Source organism: Arachis ipaensis, chromosome B04, assembly GCF_000816755.2.
Source record: "Arachis ipaensis cultivar K30076 chromosome B04, Araip1.1, whole genome shotgun sequence".
NCBI classification, from domain to species: Eukaryota; Viridiplantae; Streptophyta; class Magnoliopsida; order Fabales; family Fabaceae; genus Arachis; species Arachis ipaensis.
In genome coordinates this window covers 54,222,158-54,235,675 of record NC_029788.2, presented here as the reverse complement: position 1 = coordinate 54,235,675, position 13,518 = coordinate 54,222,158, and the positions used below count along the sequence as shown (strand labels likewise).

The 13,518-nt window shown below is 37.1% G+C and overlaps 1 long non-coding RNA gene across 1 annotated transcript; it reads left to right on the top strand.

The window, feature by feature from the left end:
* Positions 2,302-3,089, top strand: LOC110270645. Its single transcript, XR_002360283.1, has 2 exons — positions 2,302-2,490; positions 2,965-3,089. It is a non-coding gene; the product is annotated as an uncharacterized LOC110270645 (long non-coding RNA).

The window sequence follows — 13,518 nt, the reverse complement described above, 5'->3', positions numbered from 1 at the left end:
TAATATTTCTAATATTTCTACTTTAACCACCCTAACTTTCAGAAATTACAAAATAACCCCCCAAACACCAAATTAATTACTTCCTTGCCCTTTTATGAATCAAAAAGGTGTTCTTCATTGTTCTTCACCACACTCAAAGTGTTCTTCGTGTTCTTCGTATGTTCTTCAAATTCTTTCTCTGTTTTTACCTGTTTTTCAGTCTTTTCAGCAACCGATTTTTACCATAATTCAAAAGAAATTCACAGCCACTAAAATCCCATATTTTCTACATGATTTTAACATAAATTGAACCTTAATTTAAGCTCTAGGGTTCGTTTTTCTAGCAGCCATAAAGAACATAATTTCAAAGTTGAATATCATCAAATTTCATCAAATTTTCACCAAAATTTCAACAAGAATCACTCATATAAATCATCAATTTCAAGCACAGCCAAACCATATCATAATCACACAACTCAAACACAATCAATCAAGATTAAATTCGTCAAACCCTACCTTGATTTGCTGCTCCAAATCCGGTTACTCTTTGAAGTGTTCTTAAAGCACTTTTTCCTCCTAAAACACATCAAGAACAACTTTAAATCCACAAACTCTCAACTGACCAAATCTCCCTCAGCACGTTAGGAAGAGATATCTCACCTTAGACTTGCTGGAAATTAACGTTTCTTGGCCCTCAAGTCAAGTTAAGCATGATTCCTAGGGAAGAACATCAAGAAAACACATGTTTTGCATGGTTTTCCTTGAAAACCGAATTGAAGAGGGAAGGAGACAGCCATCTCACCTTATTTCCAGCCTTGATAAGTCATATGATCATGTAGAGAAAGAAGAAAGTATCATTTTGGTGAAATCGGAGTTTTGATTTGAGTTTTGGTTCAGAAGAAATCAAGCTTTGAAGATTAAGTGTTCATGAAGTTTTCTCTCTTTTCTCTCCTTTCAATTTCGGCCAAAGGGAGTAAATGACCAGCCTTGGAGTGTCTTGGGGGTGTAAGGTGATTTGTGATTGGTTGGCTTGAAGGTGGATTAAATTAATATTAAAATATCTCTGGTGTACAACTACTAAAACTAGATGTATCGGAACACTTGTAAAAATATCTCTAAAAATTATTTTCTGAGCTACTAGCATAAATGACACTAGTAACATATTTATTATGATAATAAAATATGTACAATGAGGCCCTAGCATTGCTAAAGTCATCAAAGAGTGCTGGTGCTAAGCTGCACTAGTAAACCGTAAACCCGGTTAAACCGATTTCTGTTTTTAACTAAAACTGACCAGGTAACCTTATAATATCATTCAAGCATCTTCTAATACTAATATAATGATAATATTATACTATTATCTCTCTTCTCTCATGAGTCGAGTCCGGTTCGTCAAACTGAGACTACTTACAAAAAACTGAATCAAAACTCCTAACCGATACGGTTCAAAAACTAGGTTCTTCGTGACCGCGTTATCAAGCTTGCCTCAGAAAAGGTTCTAGCTTAAGGATGACATAATGACAATGAGTATCAAGATACTTGTTGATATAGAAGAGGTGTTCTCTTTACTGATCTTCCGGAGAAATTCGTGCCTTTAGAAAAGATCTCACGTACTCGAAAATCAGGGTTGTTACATGAGCCATTTGTGAAGTGTGAATTTTTACAGTTGTGAAAAAACTGAACAGGTGCTAAATGTATTATAAATAGATCTTTTATGCTTGCTTTTTGGTACTGTTCAGTGCTTTAGCTTAATAATGCAGCCTTGCTAGTAGATTTGCCTAACTCATTATGCTGCACGTTTTAGTAACTGTATGCTAACTTTTTATTCACTTCTAGTCAATATATTTGTTAGAATTTATATTTGCATAAATTGAAGGAAGAAATCGAAGTATGATCTTGTTTTGCAGCAAGCAACAAAGGAAACAAACGAGGAACCAAGAAGGTTTGAGATGTTCATTGCTACCTGAACAAGTCGGAAGAGGAAAGAAGTGGATGAGGAAACACAAACTGCTGTTGTAAGAGTTCATTGAATCATCCATAATTACATTTCAATTTTAGGATACGGTAACTAACTCAATTTTAAATGTTTCTTCTATGCAGGAAGACTTCCAACACCGCCAAGCTGCTGGTGAAACAGAAGAGGAAGCATTTGAGGCCTTATTCAGGAAAGAACAACCAGTTCGGGTAAGGTTGTATGGAAGATCTGTGACAAAGACTGATTTAAAGAAACATGCTGAAATTAATGAAATCAAGAATCAGCACAAAGAGGAAGTGTCCAGTCTGAAGGATAAACTTGGACACATGGAGGCCCAATAGCAAAAACAAGAGGCCAAACAGCAAAAACAAGACTAAGAGATTCATGGGTTGCAAAATATGATCAAGTTATTACTGCAGTGATCGGAACCTGGAATGAGGCCAGAAGAACTAGAAGCTTTATTACAAGACACCCAACAGTCTCCTATTGATGCGAATAGCGGCCATGGATCAACACATTTTCCGAACTTAGATGTGGTATGTACTTATCTATTCCTTGTTCCATAGTTTTTTACTTGCATTTACATTAATTGCTATGGCTGAAAATGTTTGTTGGCTTTATTAACACTGAAGTTGTATTGCTTTGGCTAAAATTTGTTTGTGTAATTCTGGTGGTTGTATTTTTGATTTTGTGCACTTGGTACATATGAATTTGTCCCTATATCTAATTCAAGTGTGAAAGTCTGGTTAATTAGTGCATGAAAAATGCTATAAGGACATATTAGGATTGTGTTAAAGGAAATGGAAGAAAGAAACACCTGTAGATTTTCATGGTTTGAATGAAACAAGATAATACATAATTCCTTGAATTCACCTCTTCTGCCGTGACCATGTTATTTTTTTTAGTATATGCTTTCTTGGTTTACTATGACTACGTGTTCCATTTAATTTTTATAATTACGAATGTCATTATCAATATTTTTTTAACTATTTTTCAATATAATTATGCAGGGTAACAATGAAGATTAAGCTGACTATTATTGCGGTTTATTGGCTAAGATAGAGTGCTATTTAGAATCTTTACATGTATGGTTGACTAATGATTTTTATTAGAAGATACTTTTATTGGCTAAGTGGTATTATGGTTTTGATATGACTATGCTTACTTTAGTTTGAGTTGTATAAATTTTACAGTTAGAGACAATTTTGGATCAATGTTATAAATATATTTTGGTTAGAGACAATTTTTATTATATAAAGAAATTATTTAATATAATTATGTATTTATTTTTATTTTGTAATATTCAACTCATTTATACATGTAATCATATTAACTATTATGTTGTATTAATAATTATTATATATATATATATATATATATATATTAAAAAAAAAACGAGACCTAAGGCTACACTTGTATAGAGTAGCTATAATATAAAAAAAAAACGAGACCTAAGGCTACACTTGTATAGAGTAGCTATAATTTAAAAAAAAAACGAGACCTAAGGCTACACTTGTATACAGTAGCTATAGTATAAAAAAAAAACGAGACCTAAGGCTACACTTATATACAGTAGCTATAGTATAAAAAAAAAAAGAGGGACCTTTTGGTCCTGGACAGCATCACTTGAAAAGCATAGCCTATTCCCAAATGCCAAAAGCATAGCCCTTGGTGCAGAAAAGCGTAGCCTTTGAAAATAGGCAACGGCCGAATAGGAATCACCCCAAAAAGCGTAGCTGTAGCCCAAAAAGCGTAGCCGTAGCCTAAGGCATCATTTTTTTTTCACTTTTGGCTACACATTTCAGGTGTACCTGAATGGGTATTTTTCTTGTAGTGATGATTGATTCTTGGTGAAAATTTGGTGAAATTTTGATGAAATTTGATGAAATTCAAGCTTTAAAGTTCATGTTCTTGGGGCAGCTGAAAAAACGAAACCCTAGGCTTAAATTGGGGTTCAATTTGTGTTGAAATCATGTAGAAAAAAATAGGGTTTTAGTGACTGCTAATTTAGTATGAATTATAGTAAAAATCGGTTGCTGAAAAGACTGAAAAACGGGTAAAAACAGAGAAAGAATTTAAAGAATTTATGAAGAACATGAAAAACACTTTGAGTGTGATGAAGAACAATGAAGAATAGGCTTTAGATCCTTAAAAGGGCAAGGAAGTAAAAATTTTGGTGTTTAAGGGGTTATTTAGTAATTTCTAAAAGTTAGGGTGGTTAAAGTAGAAATATTAAAAGTTACGGGTGTTAAAAAGTAAATTTTAAAGGTTAAAAGTAAAAGGTAAGTTAATTTTCGAAAATTAATGATTAAATAATAAATAATAATAAAATATTAAATAATAATATTTAATTAAAAATAATATTTTAATAAAAATAATAAAATAATACGGAAAAGGCAGTTTTCTGTAAAAGCTCTAGAAAGACAACTTTAAGCGCAGAATCTCATAATTACCTTCATAAAACACTTAGGGAGTGGTAAGAACATATTAGTGAGGCAAAGATAAATAAAAGATAAAAAGTTGAAGAAAAGATAAAAATCAAAGAAAAGTCTGTAAAATTTTAACGACAGAAAAACAGATAGAGACTAGCGAACAAACTAGGGAAACATAGTTAGTCCTTGAGTTGCGACTAGGGTTAGGTATTATATGAAAAGTTAAACTGTTTCAGTATAGACTTAATGAACGTATAGTTGGGACAGGCTAACTATTCATACCGAAATTTACATAAGCTTTAAATACATATGTTAAACAGAGAAATCAGAGCATATTGAAGAGACTAAGGGCAGAAGGCTTATAGAAAAGTTATTTGTTGCTTGAGGCAACCCAAGAGATATTGTTTGCTTATTCGTTGCTTAATGCAACCCAAGAGATAATGTTTATTATCTGTTGCTTAAAGCAGCCCAAGAGCTTCTATAGGGAAACTAGGATACCTACAGCAATTTTCCGTTCCCAGGAGTATATTTCCTACGAGTAGAAAGCAGAGGCTGTCTCAATAGAGCTGCTAATAATTATATGCGCATTTATTTGAACGGAAGATCGTATCCGGGAAATATTTTCCGTTCCCAAGAGTATATTTCCTGCGAGTAGAAAGCAGAGGTTGTCTCAATAGAGCGGCTAATAATTATATGTGCATTTATTTGAATGGAAGATCGTATCCGGGAAATCGTGAACTCGTGACCGGATAAATGTCGGGAATGCAGGTGCTAACCGACACATGAGCTCATGGCCTGTACTAGGACTAGACATGCATTATTCTTGTCTGCGCATCATTCTCTGTTGCTTTCCCTCTTGTGCGTGAACTATTTTTTTATGTTTGTCTGCTTGAGTGCTATGTCTGTGCTTTATCTTCTTGTACTCTTCTGCTTGTGTTCTGTTCTTTGTTCTTTTATCTATTTTTAACTTCTATTTACTACTTTACTGTATTTTATTATCCATCTACTAATCGAAATCGAATAAATGAATGTAACTAACAACCCTGACCCTACTAAGAACTTCCCAGTTCTTACCCCTTCTCTCCCTTCCTTCCCCTCAGATGGAGACCGGCGTGATCTTCTATGAGTTCGAGGACCCTTACGTCTACGAGGATCCGGTACATCACAGTTACTCATTATGGGTTTGGAGCCTCGTATTAGACGATATGCGTTACCTAATCAAGCTTTTCAACATCCTCTGTCTAGCCCGTATTTTGACCCCGATGCTCCTTATGACTTTCCTTTATCCTGGTTACACCCTGACGCACCTGGACATCCTTTTCCCGATGGTCCCGAACACCCTATACTAGTTCAACCCTTGAACGAGGCGGCACGTGAGCCTAACATTCCTGATGAGCTCAAGTTAGCTGATGACTACATACCTGTGATTCCACTAGAGTGGGACTTTTCCCCTGAGCCGATCCCAGACTTTCCACAGCCTGACAAGCCGGCACTACCAGACGATGGGGTAGCTCCTATTTACGTAAACGGACCTGTACTCGCGAATGGTTTTGTACATAGTGACAGCAGAGTTTCTGGTGGATCTGAGGGTATAGCTGTAGCTGCGGATGATGAGGAAGAGGAGGATCCTGAGATAGATATAGAGCAGGATGAGGAGATGGACGAGCCTCACGGCGATTCTCCGAACGGCCACATGTAGAGATAGTTTGACAGCAGAAGGGGCATTCTTTTAATGACACTCTAGTCTGACATTATTTATTAGTTAGTCTCTCACTTGTGTTAGTACACCCGAGAGCTAGGAGCTATATAGTAGTTAGGTGATGCACAGAAACTTGTCTCTCAACAAATTTCCCTCGGCAAGTACACCGAATTATCGTCAAGTAAAAACTCACAATAGAGTGAGGTCCAATCCCACAGGGATTGATTGGTCAAGCAACATTAATTGAAGGAATGTTCTAGTTGAGCTAAGCAAACTTTGATTGGAGAATTGCAAAAAATTAAATGGCGGGAAAGTAAATGGGAGAAAATGTAAATGCTGGAAATAAAGACTAAATGTAAATGAGGGAAGGTAAATTACAAAATCTTAAATGGGGAATGGGGAAGATGAACATAAAAGTAAATGGCAGAAAGTAAAGAGAATGGGTAAGATCAGAAATGGGGAGTTCATTGGGCTCAGGAGATGTTGTATTCTCCGGAGCAAGTTCATTTTCATCTCTTCCTCAATCAATGCATTCATTGATCTCCTTGGCAATCTTAAGTGATTGAATTCCAATTCCTGGGTAATTCAATCTGTCAAATCTTGATCAATAGCCAATTCCTTGGTCTAATTGCTCATGAGAAGAGATGAAGTGTGGTCACTGATTATACCACATGTATTCCCAAATTAAAGTGTTGGTAGGATTATATGTCACTATATCCATCCAAACCCCAATTTGGTCCAACATGAGAAAGCATTTCTAGCATGATCTCTTCATTCCTCTTCCAAGGTTCCGAAGAGATCCAAGTATGAATAGCATCTTTTCCAAGACAACTACCCAGTTGGATGAAGATTGAAAGCTTTCTAGTAAAATCAAGAGAAAAGAAAGAAGAAGAATAATGAAAACTGTAATTGATCCATCAAATTACAACAGAGCTCCCTATCCCAATGAAAGGGATTTAGTTGTTCATAGCTCTGGGAATGGAAAACAAAGATGGAAAATACATTCTGAAAGTAAAACTAGAAGTTGCAGAGAAAGTAAAATTATATAGAGAGTAGTTCTCCCAATGCCAAAAGCTCCCTTTACTAGTTCAAAACTCCTCCTATATATACTACTCTTCTGATCTTCTAGTTGGCTCTTCAAGTCTTGGATATGGGCCTTTGGATCTTAAGTTGAAGCAGTTGCAGTCTTCAGTGGGCTCAGCTTTGTTTGTAGAGAAAATGTGAATTAGGCATGAACGTTAGTTAGGACGTTAGTGGTGTTAACGTTAAGTGAAAATGTAGGTTCGAGAATGTTAGTGACGATCACCTTTTTCACTAACGTTCCTAACCCAAGATGGTCCACGTTAACTTCAACGTTAGTGGCACTAACGTGACCACTAACATTGCCTCTTGGTCCTTCAGAAACGTTATTGGCATTCACCTTTTCCAATAACGTTTGCTTGTTGCCTTTCCTTCCTACGTTAGAGTCCACGTTAGTGTAGCTAACGTGACCCCTAACGTGGGCATGCCTCAGCTTCGAGAGCGTTAGTGACACTTTCCTTTGTCACTAACGTTGGCTCATCATTTCTTTCCTCCACGTTAGCTTCCACGTTAATGTAGTTAACGTGGCAACTAACGTAGCTCATAGTGGCTTGGTCCAACGTTAGTGACAAAGGTGAATGTCACTAACGTTGGCTCATCATTTCTTTCCTCCACGTTAGCTTCCACGTTAATGTAGTTAACGTGGCAACTAACGTAGCTCATAGTGGCTTGGTCCAACGTTAGTGACAAAGGTGAGTGTCACTAACATTGGAACTTCTTTGTTCCCTCCACGTTAGAGTTCACGTTAATGTAATTAACGTGACTCTTAACGTGGCTAAGTGTGCCCCTTTTTCCAACGTTAGTGGTATTCACGTTTACCACTAACGTTGGAGCTTTACTTCTCTTCCACGTTAGCTTCCACGTTAATGTAGTTAACGTGGCAACTAACGTGGGCTATGATGGCTCACGAAGGCATTATTAGCGATCACTTTTCTCATTAACGTTGCAAGCTAGCTTCCATTCCACGTTAATGGTCACGTTAGTTAGACTAACGTGGCTATTAACGTGGCATCTTCCTTGCTTCCTTTGTCCTGAAATCAAGCAAATAAAGTGCATCAAAGCTAGGTTCTAACTTATGAGATCATGCATCATCCATTTTATCATTCAATTCATGCATAATTCTCATAAAATCACATAGAATTCACAATGTTTGCTAGAATCAAGATGTAAGTGATTATCTACCCAAACTTGCTTATTAACTAAGAAAATGCATGAAACTACCCTAAAATAGTAAAGAAAAGGTAAGTAAAGCTGGCCAAAATGCCCTGGCATCATTAGGCTAGCCTGGGCACCAATTTAGCGGCATTTTGTATAGGCCAGGCACTGGGAGTGTCGTATATATATTAACTACGTAGGATGACGAGGATGTAAACTGACTTGATCTTGTGTAAACGCTACATGTTGTGTTATAGTATACATGATGTATATTATTTGCTATATTTCTATATTTCTTTACGCTTGCTTTTATTGCTCTCAATGTATGCTTGTTTATTTTACATTATCATCTGCAGCGAATAAAAAAAAGTTACTCGTAAAATTGGAAACGTTCAAACAAGGAACAGGCTCATATATTAAATAATAGTTAATAATTAGGAAGAACAAGTTGGTAACACTTAGCTTCTTGTATAACCATGGCATACTGGGAGTTGGGTCGTTAGAATTTTGTATCAGAGCAGTTCGTTCCCAATAGAGCCTGGGGAATGGACTGACTATGCTTCATTGCATACTCTGCTTGTGTGTCTCATGTTGTTAGGGTATCTTCAAGATACATTTGGCATGAATGTTTATGAGTGCTCATTTTTGGAATGTTCGTGCCTTACTTGAAATATTAAGACTGATCACCTTAATGTTGATTGTTTGGTGCGGATAGGACCATAATGACTGCGAGTAGGCAAAGTTTAATCGAGTTTCGAACGACGAATTGATGCGAGGCACAGCTATCCTCATAGCTGTTATGATCTCCATGGTTATGGTTATGTCAGATTTGGATGCTGTAAGGAACGAACTCTTGTTTTACTCATGAGGAATCTGGACACAGCTAGGATCTACCCAAGAAAGTTTGTTCGGAATCCAGTAAGAACCCAGCAACAAGGCCGAGTGTTTGCTATGACTGCTAATGATGCTATGCAATTAGACACCCTGATCCAAGGTCAGTGTTACATCAAGAATCGATTTCTAACTGTACTGTATGATTCGGGTGCATCGCATTCCTTTATCTCTTTAATTGTTGCTCGTGAGTTGGGACTAGATTTCTCTGAGTTAAATTTTGATTTAATTGTCCATACACTTGCATCCTAGAATGCTTTGACCAGTTTAGTTTGCCTACAAGTACCATTTACAATTAGGAACAGGACTTTTATACATGATCTAATATGTTTGCCTCTATGTGGTTTGGAAGTTATTCTAGGAATAGATTGGTTGTCCAAGTATCATGTTTTTCTTAATTGCTATGAAAGAACTGCTATTATTCCGTCTGATAGTTTACATATTGGTGAACGAAATTGTGATTCACACTTTTCACACTTCCACACAACTAACCAGCAAGTGCACTGGGTCGTCCAAGTAATACCTTACATGAGTAAGGGTCGATCCCACGGAGATTGTTGGATTGAAGCAATCTCTGGTTACCTTGTAAATCTTAGTCAGGAGATTAATTATGATTATCAGTTTGAATTGCGAAAAATAAAAGAGCATAAATTAAATACTTGTTATGTAGTAATGGAGAATATGTTGGAGTTTTGGAAATACTTTGTCTTCTGAATCTCTGCTTTCCCCCTGTCTTCTTCTTCACGCACGCAAAGTTCCTCCTATGGCAAGCTGTGTGTTGGTGGATCACCATTGTCAATGGCTACCATTCGTCCTCTCAGTGAAAATGGTCCAGGTGCGCTGTCACCGCACGGCTAATCATCTGTCGGTTCTCACTCATGCTGGAATAAGATCCATTGATCCTTTTGTGTCTGTCACTACGCCCAACCCTTGTGAGTTTGAAGCTCATCGCAGTCATTCAATCCCTGAATCCTACTCGGAATACCACAGATAAAGTTTAGACTTTTCGGATTCTCAAGAGTGCCGCCAATGGATTCTAGCTTATACCACGAAGATTCTGATTAAGGAATCCAAGAGATACTCATTCAATCGAAGGTAGAATGGAAGTGGTTGTCAGGCACGCGTTCATAGATTGAGAATGGTGATGAGTGTCACGGATCATCACATTCATCATATTGAAATGCGAATGAACATCTTAGATAGAAACAAGCGTGTTTGAATAGAAAACAGAAATAATTGCATTAATGCATCAAGACACAACAGAGCTCCTCACCCCCAACAATGGAGTTTAGAGACTCATGCCATCAAAGAGTACAAAGTTCAGATCTAAAATGTCATGAGATGCAAAATAAATCTCTAAAAGTTGTTTAAATACTAAACTAATAACCTAGGTTTACAGAAAATGAGTAAACTAAGATAGATAGTGCAGAAATCCACTTCTGGGGCCCACTTGGTGTGTGCTGGGGCTGAGACTTGAGCTTTACACATGCCTAGGCTGTTTCCAGAGTTAAACCCTAGGTTGTAACCTGTTTCCGGCGTTTAACTCCAACTTGTAACCTGTTTCTGGCGTTTAATGCCAGAATGTAACATGGAACTGGCGTTGAACGCCAGTTTACGTCATTTATCTTTGAGCAAAGTATGGACTATTATATATTGCTGGAAAGTTCTGGATGTCTACTTTCCAACGCAATCGAGAGCGTACCATTTGGACTTCTGTAGCTCCAGAAAATTCATTTCGAGTGCAGGGAGGTCAGAAACCAACAGCATCTACAGTCCTTTTTCAGCCTGAATCAGATTTTTGCTCAGCTCCCTCAATTTCAGCCAAAAAATACCTGAAATCATAGAAAAATACACAAGCTCATAGTAAAGTCCAGAAATATGAATTTTTCCTAGAAACTAATAAAAATATACTAAAAACCAACTAAAACATGCTAAAAACTACATGAAATTACCTTCAAAAAGCATATAAAATATCCGCTCATCACAACACCAAACTTAAACTGTTTCTTGTCCCCAAGCAACTAGACAAATAAAATAGGATGAAAAGAAATCAAGAAGCAATAATATCTCAGAGTTTTAAGTGAAGCTTAGATTCTAATCAAATAAGCGGGACTGGTAGCTTTTTGCTTTCGAACAGTTTTGGCATTTCACTTTATCCTTTGAAATTCAGAATGATTGGCATCCATAGGAACTCATAATTCAGATATTATTATTGATTCTCCTAGTTTAGTATGTTGATTCTTGAACACAGCTATTTTATGAGTCTTGGCCGTGGCCCTAAGCACTTTGTTTTCCAGTATTACCACCGGATACATAAATGCCACAAACACATAACTGGGTGAACCTTTTTAGATTGTGATTTAGCTTTGCTAAAGTCCCCAATTAGAGGTGTCCAGAGTTCTTAAGCACACTGTGTTTTTGCTTTGGACCTCGACTTTAACCGCTCAGTCTCAAGTGTTCACTTGACACCTTCACGCCACAAGCACATGGTTAGGGACAGCTTAGTTTAGCCACTTAAGCCAGGATTTTATTCCTTTTAGACCCTCCTATCCATTAATGCTCAAAGCCTTGGATCCTTTTTACCCTTGCCTTTTGGTTTTAAGGGCTACTAGCTTTTTCTACTGCTCTTTCTTCGTTTTCTTTTTCTCTCTTTTTTTTTTGCTGCTTTTTATTGCTTCAAGAATCAATTTCATGATTTTTCAGATCATCAATAACATTTCTCTTGTTCATCATTCTTTCAGGAGCCAACAGTTTTAACATTCATAAAATTCAATATCAAAAATATGCACTGTTCAGGCATTCATTCAGAAGACAAAAAGCATTGCCACCACATATAGATAATTAGAAGTTTCTTATTAAGAACTCGAAAAAAAATTATTACCTCCTTATTCTAAAAAAACCTGCTATTTTATTCATGTTTGATGATGATGAGAAAAATAAATTATAGCTTAATTGGAGATAAAATCAAAATAGAGATACTAATTACTACTACTCATATATAACTTCTAAGGTAAATTTCTAATAAGAATAATTATCACAGAGTTAAGGCTAAGATTAGAACTCAACAACCTTGAATTTGGGAGGTGGATGCCTCTTTAGTCTGTGGAGTGCTTGGCCCTTCAAGAGATAGCTTCTGGCGCTTCAGTTCCTTCAGTTCACGCCCTTGCTCTTCTTGTTCTCTAAGCAGTTTGCAGATAATGCTGTTTTAATTTTGCTATTCTTCCTTCAGTTGATCCACAGCTTCTTGCAACTTGGTGACAGATGCTTCTAGGCGCTCCCAGTATTCAATTTGAGGGATTTTCAAGAGGAACTCCTGTGCTCTCCTCTTGATGGGTTCGTCCTGCACTTGTTGTCCTTCCATAGACTTTTTGGTGATTGGTAGCTCAACAGGGATGTACTCATCTACTGCCATTTTTATCCCAGCATCTTTACATAACAGAGAGACCAAGCTTGGATAAGCCAATTTGGCATCTTTGGAGTTCTTGTTTGCAATCTTGTAAAGCTCACAAGCAATCAGCTGATGAACTTCCACTTCTTTTTTCAGCATAATGCAATGAATCATTACTGCTCTTCTGATGGTGACTTCAGAGCAGATGCTAGTGAGCAATATAGAGTGCCTAATGAAGTCTAGCCAGCCTCTGGCGACTGGTTTGAGATCTCCTCTTTTGAGTTGGTTCGGGGCACCCTTTGTGCTGGTTGTCCATTTAGCTCTAGGGAGACATATGTCCTCTAGGATCTTGTCCAAGTTCAGGTTTGATCTCATCATTCTCCTATTAAAGGAGTCTGGGTCATCATGCAGTTGAGGCAGCTTGAAGATCTCTCTTATTTTGTCAGGGTGGGTGTGAACAATCTTCCCTCTAACTAGAGTTCTATAGTCATAGAATGCGGTTTCCGCTATTCTCTGCCTGTCCGTCTGCCACAGATTTGCGTAGAATTCCAGAACCATGTTTTTTCCACCTTTGTTTCAGGATTAGCTAGGACTTCCCAGCTCCTATTTCGAATTTGCTCTTGGATATCTGGATATTCATCTTCTTTCAGATCGAATTTAACTTCCGGGATCACTGACCTTAGACCCATTATTTTGTAGTAATGGTCTGAATATTCTTTGGTTAAGAACTTCCCTTGATTCCAAATTGGTTTTAGAATATTCTCTTTCTTGCCTCTTGAGTTTGTTTGTTTTTTCTTAGGAGCCATGATCTTAGTGGGTATTGGCTTAGTGATCACAGATAAACACACCAAACTTAGAGATTTGCTTGTCCTCAAGCAAAAGAAAAGAAAGGAGAGGGATATGAGGAGAGCCAAGTCCG